General features: G+C 40.6%; 1 protein-coding gene across 3 annotated transcripts in view; it reads left to right on the plus strand.

Moving 5' to 3' along the window:
• Positions 1–19,674, plus strand: part of LOC117501342 (gastrula zinc finger protein XlCGF57.1-like) — a 45,132-nt gene that overhangs the window by 10,071 nt on the left and 15,387 nt on the right. For 2 of the 3 annotated variants that reach the window (XM_034160212.1, XM_034160199.1), the window contains exon 2: positions 16,888–16,964. The gene's annotated coding sequence lies outside the window, so the exon portion shown is untranslated. Of the gene's footprint in view, positions 1–16,887; positions 16,972–19,674 lie in introns of all 3 variants that reach the window. The other variant, XM_034160205.1, reaches the window with a different exon arrangement.

Raw genomic sequence — 19,674 nt, forward strand, 5'->3', positions numbered from 1 at the left:
TTCCTGTATATCTGATCCAGAGTAAAATAATGTTGTATCATCAGCAAATAATATGCTGCCAAGTACTTTAGATACATTCACAAAGTCATTGATATACAAAATAAACAGTTTGGGTCCAAGTACCGACCCTTGTGGTACTCCATAAATAATGTTACACAATTCTGATTTAGTATTATTTATCTGAACAAACTGTTTTCTATTTTCTAAGTAGCTTTTTACCCACTGATGTGCAATACCTCTAATTCCTCTAATTATTGAGGCTTAAATAAATATGAAATTGGTCACTGGATCCTTAAACTTTGGACATAATAAACTACATGGTGAATCCTTGATCTCTGGACATAAATAGGAATAAACAAAATCTGTTTTTTGTCAAAAGCATTTCCTTTCAGGCATTATTGACATGAATGTGTTTCCATATATCTGAGCTGAGCGCTTACAGCTGCTGTGCTTCACTTCAGGATGTAATTTGAAAAGAAAATACAGCACATTTCATTTTGGGAGGAAAAAAAATGTTTTAGTCTATTGTAGTTTCTTATCTGTATTACAACATTTGGAAAGAGGTATCATTTTATTTAAAGCGGCGATTCATTTTGAAGTTATTAATTCCGACCGGACTCTGTCTCGGCCGCGCAGCATTTCGAGCTGTGTGAACGGAACGGAGGATGATTATCTTTTCTTGACAGCAACAAGACATGAGTACCAGTTAGTGACTTTAATCCACACAAAAGTGACGAGACAATATTTTAATGGCTTTGAGAGGAGTTAAGAAGCGGAGTTGCCGTTTCTGAAGAGCATTGAATCAAAGAACCAACGAGCTACTGGATCGAAGCATTGCTTCAATGGTTCATGGTTTCAAGGAGCCGCACTGCAGAAACGGTTGATTACAGACCAAACCCTGAATATCCGACTTTATTTGTACGTCCTATGACTCTGAAACTCGGAAAAATCCGTATAACTTACCGACTGTAGGTTGACATGAAAACCACTGAAAAGCTGTGTTCACCGCGGGGACACGTTCGGCACTATTCGGGATTATTCAAGATGTTTTACTGATGACGAACGCTGCGTAAAAACATTTGACCGATGCAGCGGCATCTGTCCAAACCGGTCTGGATCCGGGCCTGATCCTGTAGAACTTTGTACCGAAAATGTCCATTCAAAAGTTTGGCGTCTTTCTGCATTTTGTTTTGTTGTGCATTGCATAGCCTGTACTTTTCTCGATCCTCGTGTTGTTTTCTGTGTGAACTCAGCTATCAGCAGGAAGCAACAGCATAAGCTCGCTGCCGACTGACGCTTTCAAAATAAAAGGCAACGAACAACAGTCATAAAAGGCTAAAAAAACAAACAAAAAAATTTCAGTCTTTTTCCATGTGTGAGTCTATCTGCCCTTGTGTACAGGAATAAGAGAGATAAAGAGGCAGCCAACTTTCCTAAGGCTGTAGAAATTCTTCCGGAGGAAAAACACTGGGGCATTTTATCCTTGAGAGGCTGATAAGCCTGCTGTGTTTGTGGTTGAGCAGTGAAAAAAACTTTTCCAGCTTCACATGAACAAACCAAATCCCAATTATGAAAATTCCCCGGCCTCTGAAATCTTCACCTTCTCCTGCAAGGTGCGCATTTGCTCCGAGATGTTATCCAATTTGCATGAGTTCAAGGGTTAACGCAGTCTGAGAATGCATCGCCTCGCCCAACTCATTAATCATGACGGACAAGCGAGGGGTCGTGGTTTTGGCGGCAGCCATCTTGCCAATCTTCCGGTAGGTCAGGGCAGCACATAACCCAATTAGTACCAGCCCTCCTACTATGAATCCAAGTATGAATAAGAATATGAATATGAAACAAAACAACACCAGTCCTGGGCTAGTTTCTCTGGTGGCAAGAGTGATTTGTGACTGAAGAATATCGGCAAGAGTGAAGGAGTGGCACTAACAAAAAGACAGGAGGCGGAGCTGAAGATGTTGTGATTCTCTTTGGGAGTGATGAGAATGGACAGGATTACGAATGAACATTTTAGAGGGACAGATCAGGTAGGACAGATTGGAGACAAAGTTGGAGAGGTGAGACTGAGATGGTTTTGACATGTGCAGAGGAAAGACCCAGGGTATATAGCATGGGTTAAAGTCCTCCGTCACCACGACGGATTTCCATCATTTGGAAAATTTAACCACACATACGCGTGCGCATGTGGTGTCATGCGTGTTTTGGGGCCGAAATATGATAGTCTTACTGTCAAAGCAACATCCCATTCTGCACTAATCAAAGCAGCAGCAATGTCAGCGTGGACTGCGGAGGACGGGAATGTGTGAATTTTCCTTCCTCTCCGCTCTGTTTACTGCTTGCCATGAGCCAAGGTCCTTCTCCTCCCCGTCTTCGTGGGAACATTGGCAGACACTCCCCAAGTAGAGCGAGGCGTGGCTTTGCTTTGAACCAATGAAGCAGTGATCCGACTCTGCTTTGATGGTTTGTCGCTTTGTCTTAATGTCCCCTGCTAAAACCCTAAAGAGCATATGTCTGTGAGTAATATTTACCTTTTTTTTATATTAAACCGACCTGTTATGGTCTTCTAAAACAGCTGATGTATTTTATAACTTAAAAACGGGACAGATGCTAACGCGTTAGCGTGTGTATGGCGTTTTCAATGTTAAAGTTAGCATTAAGCTGTTCACATCTCAGCACAGTCTGTGTGCATTTGTTTTCTGTATAATAAATAATGGCTTAGTGTTTGTTGTCCTAAAAGAGTCAAATGTATTACGAATTGTAATTATTTTTATTTATATATTAATAATAATAGTCAGAAGAATCAGAATCGCCTTTATTGTCATTGTAATTTGCATTACGAGATTTGAGTGCAACTCCAAAAATGTGCTTTCCGTGGTTTGAGTAATTTTTAGTCAAATAAGAGATTGTGAAATTTAACGGTAAATTGAGTATATGCACAACTAATATAAACATAAGGTAAAATAAAATAAAGTGAAATGTGGACTAAGTAATGTAAAATGAGAATTATATACTGTTTTGAAACACAAGGTTCGGTCAGATCGGCACACAGAAATGATCACACAGACTGCATTTTGCTAGAATAAAAAGGCGTATATTTATTCCCCACAAAAGCAGTTACATCAAACACAAGTGGTTGCAGCGCATTTTTCTCTTACCGTGACGCCTTTAAGGTGGAGAGCCAACACCTTCAGCAGAGTGCGCCTGTCAACCGGCTGGGCGTTCGTACGTTAACCCGCAGCAGACTCTGTTGAAGCATGGTTCTACTCCCTCTTTTCTAGTGTGTCCGCGAAGGGAGGGTGAGTGGCCAACTCAACCTCCCTGGCGCACATAATTTCTTTAATCAACAGGCATCTGAAAGTTATTTCAAAGATATAATAAAAGCAGTTCTTCACTCCCAGTTCAGAATGATCCCAGCATGCTTCACTCCCAGTCGTTAGTGGCTACGAAAACAAAGTCGTGCTATCAGTGTAATAATAAGTACATCCAGCTCTTCGCTCCCAGTTCAGACTGACCCCAGAGTGCTAAAACAAAATTAAATAACAAATACATTCTCAGGGTTACTTTAAGACAGGTGCAAAACAGCACAATAACATTTTTATTATACATTCCACTCTTGGTGTTTTGCACCAGTCAATTTATGTAACCACCAACAGATTCAGGTAAGGCTGGGCTCCAGCCTATTCCAGCGATTATGTCCTGCCATAGCATTTCCCACATTTCTTCCAGTGATTCACAAACAAAATTTTGAGTAATATAGTCGTGATTATACCTGTCCCAAACAATATACTCATATACAAAACCCGATGTTGTGGGGTCTAATGTAACATTATATTGGTTTACTCCAAAAGGATCATGAATTAACAGTGTCAGTTTCATCGCATTCGTTGAAATATTACCCATTCCACCTCTCGCCTTAAACGTATAACATAGATACATGTAAAAGTGTTACAAAAAGTCATCACACATATTGCTATAATTAATAGTATCAAAGGTGGCACTAAGGTACTCCTGGCAGTGACAGACATCCCTGAAAAGATATCCCACCAATGATGTGCTGATGCTTGCTGTACTAATTTTGCCACATGTTTTACCCGGTCACTAGCTATCAATGTAGACACCATGAGACTGGAGATGTTGGACGTATGTGACTCTATTTTTCATTACATTGTGTATATTCTGGATGTAGCTTTAACCATAAGGTGTTGCTAATGTTCCAAATCCTTCTCCAATCATGATAGCTCCCCGTTGTAACTATACGCTGAATGCCAATTGCCATTTGAAATTCTTTTGCCACAAATTAGTCCTACCAATGCTGTGGGCATCCACTCTCCAACCTGATGAACTACTTGGGACGAGTATTTCCCAGTGTTTGATAACATTGTTCTGGTTACCTCATTATCTACTGTATTCGACACCCCCAGGACAGTTCCTGTTCCTCCTAATAGAGTGTCATACCACGCCCTTCGACGTCTTCTGAATTTTTGGAAAGGTAACTTGCCAATATACCTTTGTCTTCACTGTTGCTTGTGGCACAAGTAAAATTGTCCTGTTGACTTGTTTTAGTGAGATTTCTCCAGACGAGCTCCACTCGTGGTTGGACTTCTCTCACTTGATGTCCTTCCGTCATTCCCCAACAACCGGAGACCATGGCACCACCTACAAGGAGGAGTATGACCCAGCAGCCGACACCTCCAATCCCGGGGCTTCCACTGGTTGCCATAGCGACGCCCGCCTCTTGTGGTCCTCGATCGCCCGATCAGCAACTCCCAGCAGGGCATCAATCCGAGCCTAGACAACACAAGTGTAACTACGGGTAGAATGACAACGATTAGTCTTCTCTTACATAACACTTTGATACAGGCACATTTACCCATTTTTCTTCACCCTGATAGAGTATACTAACAGTTGCATCATTCCCTTGAGCTATAATTTCTGCCGCCTTAGGCGGTCCGTTAGGTTGTTTCACCCAAACTTTGGCACCTGCTTGATCTGAGGAACCAAAACCTTGTGTTCCTCGTGTAGTTATTACTACGGGTTTTGGTATCTCCTGTACCAACCCCATTTCACAGGGTTTAATTATTAGCAATTTTGTCCCCTTTGTTCAATATCAGGGGTTGTTCTCCAAATAATCGACAAACCACTCCAATCTCACCTTGATAATCTGCATCTATCACTCCGGCCTGAATAGTCAGCCCTTTAAGTGATAGACCACTGCGTGGCAGGATGTGCCCATATGTGCCCTTCGGACACTGTAGGCCTAGCCCTGTTTTTACCACTTGAATTTTATCAGGTACCAATGTGACAGTAGTCAATGTTCTTAAGTCTAGTCCTGCTGAGCCTGGAGTTGCTCTGACAGGTAATTCTGCTTGTGGATCAATTTTCCACATTTTGATGCTTTCTGTAGTATGCTCTATCATTTCTCCTGAAATCATTCTTATCAAGGGTGTGGATCCTGACCCTAAAGGTCGATTGTTCAGCTGATCCACAGCAGTGGTCAAATCCTGTTTCCATTGTCGCATAGTGCGATCTTTTGACAGCTTCCGTAGGGTCTCTTTAAGAAGCCCGTTCATTCGCTCTATTAACCCCGCCGCTTGCGGGTAATAGGGAATATGATAAATCCATTCAACATGATGTTCTTTGGCCCACTCTTTCACTTTATTTCCTGTAAAGTGAGTGCCATTATCAGTTTGAATCTGTACTGGCAAACCATAATACTGCTGTATTATTTTTAAACACTTAAGTGTGGCCATTTGATTTGCAAATTTACATGGATGCACTACCAAGACCCCAGAAAATGTATCTACAGCAGTGCATGCATGTCTACATCCCTTAGACATGGGCAGTGGTCCAATAAAATCTAACTGCCAAATTTGACCAGGACTTTTTCCACGATTTAACTGCCCATGCAAATGTTGAGGTACACCCTTCCGGTGGTGTTGACATTGTTCACACTCAGTGATTGCTGTTTTCACATCATCCAATTTTAGATCAATACCTCGATCTCTGGCCCATTTTAGGGTACCTTGAACCCCCCAATGTCCTGCTTTGACATGAGCCCATCTAGCCAATCCTGGGCTGGATTGTCTTAATTCAATCATTACTTTTACTAATTGATCTGCAGCTTTATTATATAAAGCTTCTGAGTCTTGTCCATTAGTGTGTGCATCTACATGCATCACAGTAATAGGAATTGTTTTAGCCTTTTCCCAAATGTCTTCCCACAATTCTCTTCCCCAAACTTCTTTAGAATGTATTTTCCAATTAGTGGCATGCCATGTAGGCATCCAGGTAAGTAGTCCTTGGGTCACTGACCATGAATCTGTATAAATATGGAGGCCCTGTGGTCCTCCCTGCATGACCACCATATGCACGGCCTTCAACTCCGCCCACTGACTGCTTTTTCCTTCTCCTAATTCTTCCAGAGACTGACCTAATTGTGGACTAGCCTCCTGAGCTGTCCCTATTCGGTGAGTGGTGGGATTACTCATCACCCATGAGAGAATAGGTATCTGTGTCCTCATCATTACTTCATGTCCCACCGTTTGTGATTCAGTTTCAATCAACGCCCAATAGCATGCTAAAAGCTGTTTTTCAAAAGGTGTATAACGCATACCTGCGTCCGGGAGTTTTCTCGACCAGAATCCTAAAGGTTTTCGTATCCTGTTTTGTTTTTGCCATAAGCTCCAATTAGCATAATCATTTAGAGCAGACACTTGAAGTTCTACTGGTCCTGATTGCATTTTTCCTAAGGACACAGCCTGCTGTATGGCTTCCTTTGCCATATCAAATGAGCATTGTTGTTCCTCTCCCCATACAAACTCTTCTTTCTTTCTAGTGCATCGATATAAAGGCTGTCCCAAATGTGGAATATGATGTCTCCAAAATCCAAATAAACCAATATATCGTTGTGCGTCTGTCTTACTGTGAGGTACTGGAAAGTTAGCTATTTTCTCTTTAGCTTCCTGTGTGATTTCCCTCTCTCCTTTATTCCAAACTATTCCTAAGAATTTCACTGTTTGAGCTGGTCCCTGAATCTTTGCTGGATTAATTTCCCAGCCAAATGATTTCATATGAGTCACTAATTTCGGTAGATATTCCACTACTTCTGCTTCTGTATCTCCTTGAAGCATAATGTCATCAATGTAATGTGAGATCATCATTCTCATTGGAACCTGGAACTGTTCCAAATGCTCCGCCACCACTCTATGACAAATAGTGGGACTGTGTAAATATCCTTGTGGCAATCTTGTGAATGTATATTGCCGTCCTTCCCACGTAAATGCAAACTGTTCCATCCTATCCTCTGGGATTGGTATGGTAAAGAATGCATTGGCCAAATCTATAACAGCATACCACGTACCACTATGATGTTGCACTCGTTCAATTATACTCACAGCATCAGGTACAGCTGAAGTCAAAGCCGGTGTATGTTTATTTAGACCTCTAAAGTCTACAGTCATTCTCCATGTACCATCCGATTTACGGACTGGCCACAATGGATTATTCCATTTTGTTGTCACTGGTTTCAAAACTCCTGCCTCCAAGTAGTCTTTTATGGTTGCAGTAATTTCTGCTTGTCCTCCAGGAATACGATATTGTTTCTGATTAATCACACATGTAGCCTCTGGAATGGGAAAAGGTTTCATTTTTACTTTTCCCACCAGAATCATTCTTATGTTTGCTATCCCAAATTGAAATTTACCCTGTTCTAAATGCAAAGTCATTCCAGCTAAAATATCCATGCCAATTATCCATTCATTAATTGGAGTCACTATTACAGTGTACACTTTAATTGGCATATTTCCAATTTTAAGCGGTATCGATATATTTTTTCCATACACCAATTGTCCGCCTAATCCAGTTAAGGGAACTGTAGGTCCCTTCATTTTCTCTGGATTTCCATGAATCAATGAGGCCTCCGCTCCTGTGTCCACTAAAGCCGAGGTGACTTGAACTGATTTTTTCCAAAATATTTCCAATCACACATGGGGTCTAATATCACTTGTGAACCATTGTTTTAATTCTCGGCGGGCCACAAGAGTTTGACCATCATCCTAATCTTCCTCGCAAGGGTCAAAGCTCCAAGAACGCCTTTCTTTATTTTTCCCCTTCTTTTTGTCTTTCTTTCCTTTCCGGACTGCAGCTATTTGCAGCTGATCATCATCAGAGTCCTCCTCCTCCTCCTCCTGTAGGGGAGGGGCACTAGGTTTCACTCCTTTTTCTCCCTGCACAATTTCTTTCAACAATGAGGCCAATTCAAACATATCAGGGCGCATCCCTGACACACAAGTCACTTTCAATCCTTTTTGTTTACATTTTTCAGCCAAGAAGGAAGTTGGTACACCGTCTATTTCTTCGGCTTGAATTTCCAATTGCTTCACTTGTTGTTCTAATCTTGTCACCTTTTGTGATTTAGCACATTCTGATGAGCGGACTGTATCTAAAGTTAAAACCCGCTCTTTCCAGGCTTCTGCACAAATCCACATCATTTCATGAATACCTCCCAACGGAGCTTTCTCTTTAACCTCCACCCGTTTTAACATTTCACATAAAACTGGCGGAGTCGCGGTGGGAATCGCTCCAGTCCACGGCCCAGGGCGTCCCCCACGTCGCCGTAGAAGCTGGCCTATTTCCTTAAAAGTGATCCCATCCCACCCCGGGACCACTTCTTCCTGCTGAGATGCCACCTCCGCATCTCTCTTTCCCAATCTAAAGCAAGACATTTCTGTGTGTAGTCTGAGCGTAACCGTATCCTGCCGACAACGCCAAAAATGTTTTGAAACACAAGGTTCGGTCAGATCGGCACACAGAAATGATCACACAGACTGCATTTTGCTAGAATAAAAAGGCGTATATTTATTCCCCACAAAAGCAGTTACATCAAACACAAGTGGTTGCAGCGCATTTTTCTCTTACCGTGACGCCTTTAAGGTGGAGAGCCAACACCTTCAGCAGAGTGCGCCTGTCAACCGGCTGGGCGTTCGTACGTTAACCCGCAGCAGACTCTGTTGAAGCATGGTTCTACTCCCTCTTTTCTAGTGTGTCCGCGAAGGGAGGGTGAGTGGCCAACTCAACCTCCCTGGCGCACATAATTTCTTTAATCAACAGGCATCTGAAAGTTATTTCAAAGATATAATAAAAGCAGTTCTTCACTCCCAGTTCAGAATGATCCCAGCATGCTTCACTCCCAGTCGTTAGTGGCTACGAAAACAAAGTCGTGCTATCAGTGTAATAATAAGTACATCCAGCTCTTCGCTCCCAGTTCAGACTGACCCCAGAGTGCTAAAACAAAATTAAATAACAAATACATTCTCAGGGTTACTTTAAGACAGGTGCAAAACAGCACAATAACATTTTTATTATACATATACACAACTGTTTTATTTAAGTTTAATGACAATTTGTTTTGGTCAAACCACATCTAAGCTGTGTTTTTACACAAGAAAAAATAAAATGCAGTAAATTGCACATTTGTGTCTTTTTTTCTTGAAAATAACTTATTAAAGATCACATATCTTTAGTCAGGTCTTTAAAATACTTATAATAACTTTGTTACAAGGTCAATAATAATAATAACTCACTTCAAGAAATAATGGCAAAACTCCAATGTAAGTAAAAACAAACAAGCAAAAAAAAAAGATTAATCGATTACTAAAATAATCGTTAGTTGCAGCCCAAGTTTGTTTTACGAGTGAGTGCATTTTACCGATTAAATGTGAATAAGCCAGTTTTGAGTTTCTCAGTGTGCATGCGTTTTCAAAACTGGTGACAGTGTTACTTTGTGCACAGCAAAACAACGTTGTCTGTTGCTTTTGGCCGTAATTTTGTATTTTATTGACTGTACAACCAGCGACGCAGCACGCATTTGGTGCATTTACCAGATTAGAACCAATCAAAATACTACAGAATCAAATCAAATCAATTTTATTTATATAGCGCCAAATCACAACAAACAGTTGCCCCAAGGCGCTTTATATTGTAAGGCAAGGCCATACAATAATTACGGAAAAACCCCAACGGTCAAAATGACCCCCTGTGAGCAAGCACTTGGCAACAGTGGGAAGGAAAAACTCCCTTTTAACAGGAAGAAACCTCCAGCAGAACCAGGCTCAGGGAGGGGCAGTCTTCTGCTGGTACTGGTTGGGGCTGAGGGAGAGAACCAGGAAAAAGACATGCTGTGGAGGGGAGCAGAGATCAATCACTGATGATTAAATGCAGAGTGGTGCATACAGAGCAAAAAGAGAAAGAAACACTCAGTGCATCATGGGAACTCCCCAGCAGTCTAAGTCTATAGCAGCATAACTAAGGGATGGTTCAGGGTCACCTGATCCAGCCCTAACTATAAGCTTTAGCAAAAAGGAACGTTTTAAGCCTAATCTTAAAAGTAGAGAGGGTGTCTGTCTCCCTGATCTGAATTGGGAGCTGGTTCCACAGGAGAGGAGCCTGAAAGCTGAAGGCTCTGCCTCCCATTCTACCCTTACAAACCCTAGGAACTACAAGTAAGCCTGCAGTCTGAGAGCGAAGCGCTCTATTGGGGTGATATGGTACTACGAGGTCCCTAAGATAAGATGGGACCTGATTATTCAAAACTTATAAGTAAGAAGAAGAATTTTAAATTCTATTCTAGAATTAACAGGAAGCCAATGAAGAGAGGCCAATATGGGTGAGATATGCTCTCTCCTTCTAGTCCCCGTCAGTACTCTAGCTGCAGCATTTTGAATTAACTGAAGGCTTTTCAGGGAACTTTTAGGACAACCTGATAATAATGAATTACAATAGTCCAGCCTAGAGGAAATAAATGCATGAATTAGTTTTTCAGCATCACTCTGAGACAAGACCTTTCTAATTTTAGCGATATTGCGCAAATGCAAAAAAAGCAGTCCTACATATTTGTTTAATATGCGCATTGAATGACATATCCTGATCAAAAATAATTCCAAGATTTCTCACAGTATTACTAGAGGTCAGGGTAATGCCATCCAGAGTAAGGATCTGGTTAGACACCATGTTTCTAAGATTTGTGGGGCCAAGTACAATAACTTCAGTTTTATCTGAGTTTAAAAGCAGGAAATTAGAGGTCATCCATGTCTTTATGTCTGTAAGACAATCCTGCAGTTTAGCTAATTGGTGTGTGTCCTCTGGCTTCATGGATAGATAAAGCTGGGTATCATCTGCGTAACAATGAAAATTTAAGCAATGCTGTCTAATAATACTGCCTAAGGGAAGCATGTATAAAGTGAATAAAATTGGTCCTAGCACAGAACCTTGTGGAACTCCATAATTAACCTTAGTCTGTGAAGAAGATTCCCCATTTACATGAACAAATTGTAATCTATTAGCTAAATATGATTCAAACCACTGCAGCGCAGTGCCTTTAATACCTATGGCATGCTCTAATCTCTGTAATAAAATTTTATGGTCAACAGTATCAAAAGCAGCACTGAGGTCTAACAGAACTAGCACAGAGATGAGTCCACTGTCTGAGGCCATAAGATGATCATTTGTAACCTTCACTAATGCTGTTTCTGTACTATGATGAATTCTAAAACCTGACTGAAACTCTTCAAATAGACCATTCCTCTGCAGATGATCAGTTAGCTGTTTTACAACTACCCTTTCAAGAATTTTTGAGAGAAAAGGAAGGTTGGAGATTGGCCTATAATTAGCTAAGATAGCTGGGTCAAGTGATGGCTTTTTAAGTAATGGTTTAATTACTGCCACCTTAAAAGCCTGTGGTACATAGCCAACTAATAAAGATAGATTGATCATATTTAAGATCGAAGCATTAAATAATGGTAGGGCTTCCTTGAGCAGCCTGGTAGGAATGGGGTCTAATAAACATGTTGATGGTTTGGAGGAAGTAACTAATGAAAATAACTCAGACAGAACAATCGGAGAGAAAGAGTCTAACCAAATACCGGCATCACTGAAAGCAGCCAAAGATAACGATATGTCTTTGGGATGGTTATGAGTAATTTTTTCTCTAATAGTTAAAATTCTATTAGCAAAGAAAGTCATGAAGTCATTACTAGTTAAAGTTAAAGACAAAGAATTTTTACTTGACAGTTTGAAGTGAGTTTTCTTTGTTTCAGGAGACTTCATACCCATCAAAATTCTCCAAAATATACAAAATTTGACTTCCTCTTTTAAAAAAAATTCTGGGGGAGCACCCCCAGACCCCCCCATTATCAATAGAATGTTTTTAACTTCAGTTTGAAGTGAGTTTTATTTGTTTCAGAGGGCTTCATACCCATTAAAATTCACCAGAATACACAAAATTTGAGTTGGTCTTTAAAAAATGTTCTGGGGGAGCACCCCCAAACCGCCCACAATCAAGACTACACCCTGCCCCCCACCACCCTTTTATGTACCTTTATGTTCAGGTTTTGCATTCTTTTTATGCTTTGTCTGTCTCTCCTTAGAGGCTATTTAGAATAGATTTGTATACTGTATAATGTGTTTATTGTACTTACTGAGGAAAAAAAGAGTGTGTGCCCCCACTACTCCACATTTTAGAGAATTGCTGGCATTGATTTTTGCCAGGAAAAATTTCAGTCAGATGAAAATTTATTGCTTTAACCCAGGGTATATAGGGAGAAGGATGCTGAGGATGGAGCCACCAGGCAGGAGGAGAAGAGGGAGGACAAAGAGGAGGTTTATGGGTGTGCTGAGGGAGGACATGCAGGTGGTTTGTGTGACAGAAGAAGATACAGAGGACAAGGAGACGATTGATCTGTTGTGCCGCCCCCTAATGGGAGCAGCCGAAAGAAGAGGGGTATCATATCAACAACCCCAATTTCAATTTAATTGGGACGTTGTGTGAAATGTAAATAAAAACAGAATACAATGATTTTCAAATCCTCTTCAACCTATATTCAGTTGAATGCACCACAAAGACGATATTTAATGTTCAAACTGATAGACTTCTTTGTTTTTGTGCAAATACTTGCTCATTATAGGGGAGGTGATGGTCTAGTGGTTAAGGTGTTGGGCTCGAGTCCAGAAGATCACTGGTTCAAATCCCCGTCTGACTGGAAAATCACTAAGGGCCTTCAATACACCTCCCGATGTGTAGTGAGCATCTTGTATGGCAGTACCCTGACATCGGGTTGAATGTGAGGCATAAGATGTGAGCATCTGATGCAGATTGAAAAGCGCTATTTACCATTATGAAATGGTTGCCTGCAACACATTTCAAAAAAGCTGGGACAGGGGCAACAAAAGACTGGGAAAGTTGATCAGTGCTCAGTGAACACCTGTTTGGAACATTCCACAGGTAAACAGGTTTATTGGAAACAGGTGTGTGTCATGATTGGGTATAAAAGGAGCATCCCCAAAAGTCTCAGCTATTCACAAGCAAAGATGGGGCGAGTATCACCACTTTGTGAACAACTGTGTGGAAAAAATAGTCCAACAGTTCAAGAACAATGTTTCTCAACGTTTAATGGCGAGTATCACCACTTTGTGAACAACTGTGTGGAAACAATAGTCCAACAGTTCAAGAACAATGTTTCTCAACGTTTAATTGCAAGTAATTTAGGGATTCCATCATCTACAGTCCATAATATAATCAAAATATTCAGAGAATCTGGAGAACTTTCTACATGTAAGCAGCAAGGCCAGAAACCAACATTGAATGCCCGTGACCTTTGATCCCTCAGGTGGCACTGCATTAAAAACTGACATCATTGTGTAAAGGATCTCACCGTGTGGGCTCAGGAACACTTCAGAAAACCATTGTCGGTTAACACAGTTTGTCACTACGTCTACAAGTGCAAGTTAAAACTCTACCATGGAAAGTGAAAGCCAAAGATCAACAACATTCAGAAACACTGCTGCCTTCTCTGGACCCGAGGTCATTTGAAATGGACAGACACAAAGTGGAAAAGTGTGCTGTGGTCTGAGTCCACGAATAAATGAATAAATGAATGGTTTATTCAGCATGCACAAACAGAATCTCTCATTTACAAAACAAGAGAAAACAAAAATTAAAACATACAGAACAAAACTCAATTTACCAATTTAGTGCTGCTGAAAGGGTGTGGACAGAAGCTTCTAAACGCCCACCACGTACATCAGTTTCTGTGTACAAACAAAAAATAAACACAAAAACAAATACCAGTCAGTAATGTAACGCAGTAAAACAAATGAAGTAATATATCAATCAATCAATCAACTTTTTTCTTGTATAGCGCCAAATCACAACAAACAGTTGCCCCAAGGCGCTCCACATTGCAAGGCAAGGCCATACAATAATTATGAAACACAGTCTACGTCTAAAGCAACATAACCAAGGGATGGTCCAGGGTCACCCGATCCAGCCCTAACTATAAGCCTTAGCGAAAAGGAAAGTTTTAAGCCTAATCTTAAAAGTAGAGAGGGTATCTGTCTCCCTGATCTGAATTGGGAGCTGGTTCCACAGGAGAGGAGCCTGAAAGCTGAAGGCTCTGCCTCCCATTCTACTCTTACAAACCCTAGGAACTACAAGTAAGCCCGCAGTCTGAGAGCGAAGCGCTCTAATGGGGTAATATGGTACTATGAGGTCCCTAAGATAAGATGGGACCTGATTATTCAAAACCTTATAAGTAAGAAGAAGAATTTTAAATTCTATTCTAGCATTAACAGGAAGCCAATGAAGGGAGGCCAACACGGGTGAGATATGCTCTCTCCTGCTAGTCCCCGTCAGTACTCTAGCTGCAGCATTCTGAACCAACTGAAGGCTTTTTAGGGAACTTTTAGGACAACCTGATAATAATGAATTACAATAGTCCAGCCTAGAGGAAACAAATGCATGAATTAGTTTTTCAGCATCACTCTGAGACAAGACCTTTCTGATTTTAGAGATATTGCGTAAATGCAAAAAGGCAGTCCTACATATTTGTTTAATATGCGCTTTGAATGACATATCCTGATCAAAAATAACTCCAAGATTTCTCACAGTATTACTAGAGATCAGGGAAATGCCATCCAGAGTAACGATCTGGTTAGACACCATGCTTCTAAGATTTGTGGGGCCAAGTACAATAACTTCAGTTTTATCTGAGTTTAAAAGCAGGAAATTAGAGGTCATCCATGTCTTTATGTCTGTAAGACAATCCTGCAGTTTAGCTAATTGGTGCGTATCCTCTGGCTTCATGGATAGATAAAGCTGGGTATCATCTGCGTAACAATGAAAATTTAAGCAATACCGTCTAATAATACTGCCCAAGGGAAGCATGTATAAAGTGAATAAAATTGGTCCTAGCACAGAACCTTGTGGAACTCCATAATTAACTTTAGTCTGTGAAGAAGATTCCCCATTTACATGAACAAACTGTAATATAGCAGACAAACAAAAAATAGCCACACAGGCAGTTTACTTAATTACTCAAACTGTAACAAGTTAATATATTTTTATACAGTCTGTCAAAATAAGCCAATGTACTAGATACTTTAATACAATCCAAACAATCATTCCACACTCTAACACACAAAATTACTTTTAGCAGTAGTTTGAATCTTTCTTTTATCAAATACCAAAGTTCCACGCAAATTATAACTGGACTCTCTCATTTTAAACAGCTCCTGGACATGATGAGGCAAGAGTCCATTTTTAACTTTATACATTATCTGTATTGTAAAATAATCAACCAAGTCATAAAATTTCAAAAACTGAAGACGAACAAACAATGAATTTGTTGGTTCACGATACGTTTTTTTACTTATCACTCTTATAGCTTTTTTTTTTTTTTTTGGTAACAGAAATATTAGATTAGTATTTGTTTTATATGTATTTCCCCAACTTCAATGCAATAAGTCCTATAAGGGACAAGTAATGAGTGATACAATGAAACCAACAGATGTTGGGGGAGAAAGTATTGTACCTTATACAAGATAGCAATAACTTTTGATATTTTGTACTCAATATGTTTTATGAGTTTTCCAACTGAGCTTAAACCAAATTTCTTGGAGTTTTTGTTGAGTTTCAATTTCAGTGCCATTCAACGATAATTTACTGCTTAAATTTCAAGGCTTATTTCCAAATACAATGGACTCAGTTTTACTGAAATTAAGTGATAATTTATTAGTCAAACCAATATTTAAATTTTTGCAGCTCCCTCTCCACCAAGTTCAAGAGCTGTCTCAAATTGTCTCCACTACCAATCACAGTTGTATCATCAGTAAACAAAATACAACTCAAAGACTTAGAAACCAAACCTATATCATTAATATACAACAAAAACAATAATGGCCTGAGGACTGACCCCTGGGGCACCCCACACGTAATCCTCAAAAATTCCAATTTTATCCCACCAAGATGAACACACTGATACCTATTACGTAAATAGCTAGCTATCCAGTTAAAGGCCAGTCCTCCAATACCACACATCTGTAATTTTTACAATAATATGAATTAATAGTATCAATAGTATCAAATGTTTCCGTAAATCAAAAAAAAAAAAAAAAAAAAACCCAACAGTGTATTGCTTCTTCACTATTGCATTTGTAACTTGTTCCACAAAGTCTATTAAAGCCAAAGAAGTTGTTTGATTTTTTTTTTTTCTGTAACCATACTGCTGTTCGCAAAGTACGTGATGTTTTTCTATAAAATCGTTCAACCTCTTTACAAATATTTTTTCCAGAATTTTATAAAACTGTGGTAACAAAGAGATTGGCCTATAATTTGACTTTTTTCTTCCCATTTCTCAGATGTTATATCTGCTAAAGCTTTGGCCAGCAGCAAAATATTTCATAAATAGTTTTGTCAGCATCTCCATCTAAACTTTTATACTCACCATAAAATATCTTGGCTTGTTGAAACTACTCTGTTCTTAGTTTGACAACACCCAGCATTTTGGTCATGTAGCTGTGGGCTGAACATTTTGCACTCTTTTTCTTTGTCAGAGCAAAAAAGGCAAGTTGAGACCAGCAATACTGCAGTAACACTGCTACTGTCGTATCTTGAAAGATCAAAACTCAAGGTGAGAAGTAAGGCGCCCCACACACACACACACACACTTTACAGTGGCACAGAACTATTTTGTATTTTGCATGTTGACTAACAAACCTTAAATTCTACTCTGGCATATACATAGAGCCAGTGAAGCAATGTAATTTCAATTTCAGTTTATTTTAGTTTAAATAGCACCAAATCACAACAGAGTTGCCTCAAGGCACTTCACACAAGTAAGGTCTAACCTTACTAACCCCCAGAGCAAGAACACAGGAGACAGTGGTAAGAAAAACCTCCCTCTGAGGAAGAAACCTCAAGCAGACCAGACTCAAAGGGGTGACCCTCTGCTTGGGCCATGATACAGAAACAAATTACAGAACAATTCACAAAATTAATATATAAGAAATGCAGAAATGCTGTTGGTGCACAGGACAGGAGGGTCTCCAGCACAAATACATTTCCCATCTCTGGATGGAGCTGCACCTTAAACAGACAGAAAAAAACAGAATCAGGCATCAGAAAGACAAGAAATACAATATAATTTGTCAGCATTAAAACAAGAAAAAAAAAAACAAGAAATACGAGGTCTGTTAGAAAAGTATCGGACCTTTTTATTTTTTGCAAAAACCATATGGATTTGAATCACATGTGATTGCATCAGCCAAGCTTGAACCTTCGTACGCATGCGTGAGTTTTTTCACGCCTGTCGGTTGTCATTCGCCTCTGAGCGCTGGTCCTCCCCCCTCGGCGGATTTTCATTGTGAGGAAAATGTCTGAATGGCTTGCGCAGCGCTGCATCAAATTTTTCCAGAAACTGTGAGAGACAGCCAGGTGGAAACCATTTGGAAAATTCAGATGGCTTTCAGGGACGATTTTATGGGCATCACACAGATTACAGCCGGTTTAAAGACGGCGCACAATGGCGGAGGGTGCGCCGTGCTCCGAGCGGCGAACGACCAGATCATTTCCAAACTGAATGCTGTGTTGATCCGGGATGTTGTCTGACTACTACAGAAATGGCAGAAAAGGTGGACATAGCCCTTTCCTGGCACATTCCACTGTTAAAGGAGATTTTGTCATGAAAACAGGAGCGGAGGAATTCGCCATGGAGCCGCTAATGGCGCGGAACGAAAGCACCTCCGTGTTGGTCTCACAGGACATGTTGTGACATGCTCAGCTCTTCGACAATTTCTCGGACACTCACTCAACTGAAAAGCCACCCAAAGCCGTCTGAATCTTCCGAATGGTGGAAGAGCTGGGCATGTCCCGTGAGACTTCCAACACGGAGGTGCTTTTTGTTCTGTGCCATCAGCGGCTCCGTCCTGACGCGCGAATTCCACCGCACGTCTTACATTACAAAATCTCCTGTACCAGTGTAATGTGCTGAAAAAGTGCTATGTCCAGCTGTCTTGCCATTTCTCTGGTAGTCAGACGACGTCCCGGATCAACACAGCCTTCACTTTGGAAATGATCTGGTCTTTTCAGCCTGTCGATGGCTGCTCGAAGCGCGGTGCGCCCTCAGCCGCTGTGGGCCGTCTTTAATCCGGTTGTAATGCTCCTTAATCTGTGTGATGCCCATAAGATCTTCACCAAAAGCCATCTGAAGTTTACGAATGGTTTCCACCTGGCTGTCTCTCACAGTTTCTGAAAAACTTTTGATGCAGCAAAGCAGCAGTCGCTCGGCCATTTTCCTGACAATGAAAATCAGCCGAGGGTGCTTGGACCACTCCTCCCACAAAGCGTGCTCACGCATGTGCACAAAGGTTCAAGCTTGGCTGATGCAATCACACGTGATCCAAATCCATAAGGTTATTACAAAAAAATAAAAAAGATCCAATACTTTTCTAACAGACCTCGTATTAAGGTGATCGCCGGCCACTAGCCCTAAGCTTCACTAAAAGACAAAGTATTTAGGTAAAGTTGAGGCTGTGGCACACTCAGTTTCCTAATAAAATTAATTAAGAGTCAAAGGCATAAAAACAAATCTATACGAGTATGCTAGCCATATGAAAGGGAAAATAAGTGCGTCTTATTTCTGGACTTGAAAGTCTCCACAGAATCTCTTTTATTGACGCAGTTAGATCATTCCACAGAACAGGGGCACGCTAAGGGAAAGCTCTGTGACCCGTGGACTTCTTATTCACCCTATGGACACTAAGTAGTCCTGCACCCTGAGAACACAAAGCCCGGGCCGGTACGTAGGGTTTAATTAGGTGAGCTAAGTAGGGAGGTGCCAGTCCGTGAACAATTTTATAGACTAGTAACAGAACCTTAAAATCTGATGTCACTGGGACAGGAAGCCAGTGAAGTAAAATGACTGAAAAGAGAAAAAGCATAGTAACATACTATGCCAGTATGCTAGCCATATGAAAGGGAAAATAAGTGTGTCTTAAGTCTGGACTTGAAAATCTCCACAGAATCTGATTGTTTTATTGATGCAGGGAGATCATTCCACAGAACAGTGGCACGATAAGAGATAGTTCTGTGACCCATAGACTTTTTATTCACCCTAGTAATCCTGCATCCTGAGAACGCAAAGCCTGGGCCGGTACGTAGGGTTAAATTAAGTTAGCTAGGTAGGGAGGTGCCAGTCCATGAACAGTTTTATAGGCTAGTAGCAGAATCTTAAAATCTGATCTAACGGGAACAGAAAGCCAGTGAAGAGACGCCAAAATGGGTGTAATGTGGTCAAACTTTCTGCTTTGTGTCAAAAGTCTGGCAGCAGCATTTTGAACCAA

The sequence above is a fragment of the Thalassophryne amazonica genome, chromosome 2 (genome assembly GCF_902500255.1).
Source record: "Thalassophryne amazonica chromosome 2, fThaAma1.1, whole genome shotgun sequence".
Taxonomy (NCBI): Eukaryota; Metazoa; Chordata; class Actinopteri; order Batrachoidiformes; family Batrachoididae; genus Thalassophryne; species Thalassophryne amazonica.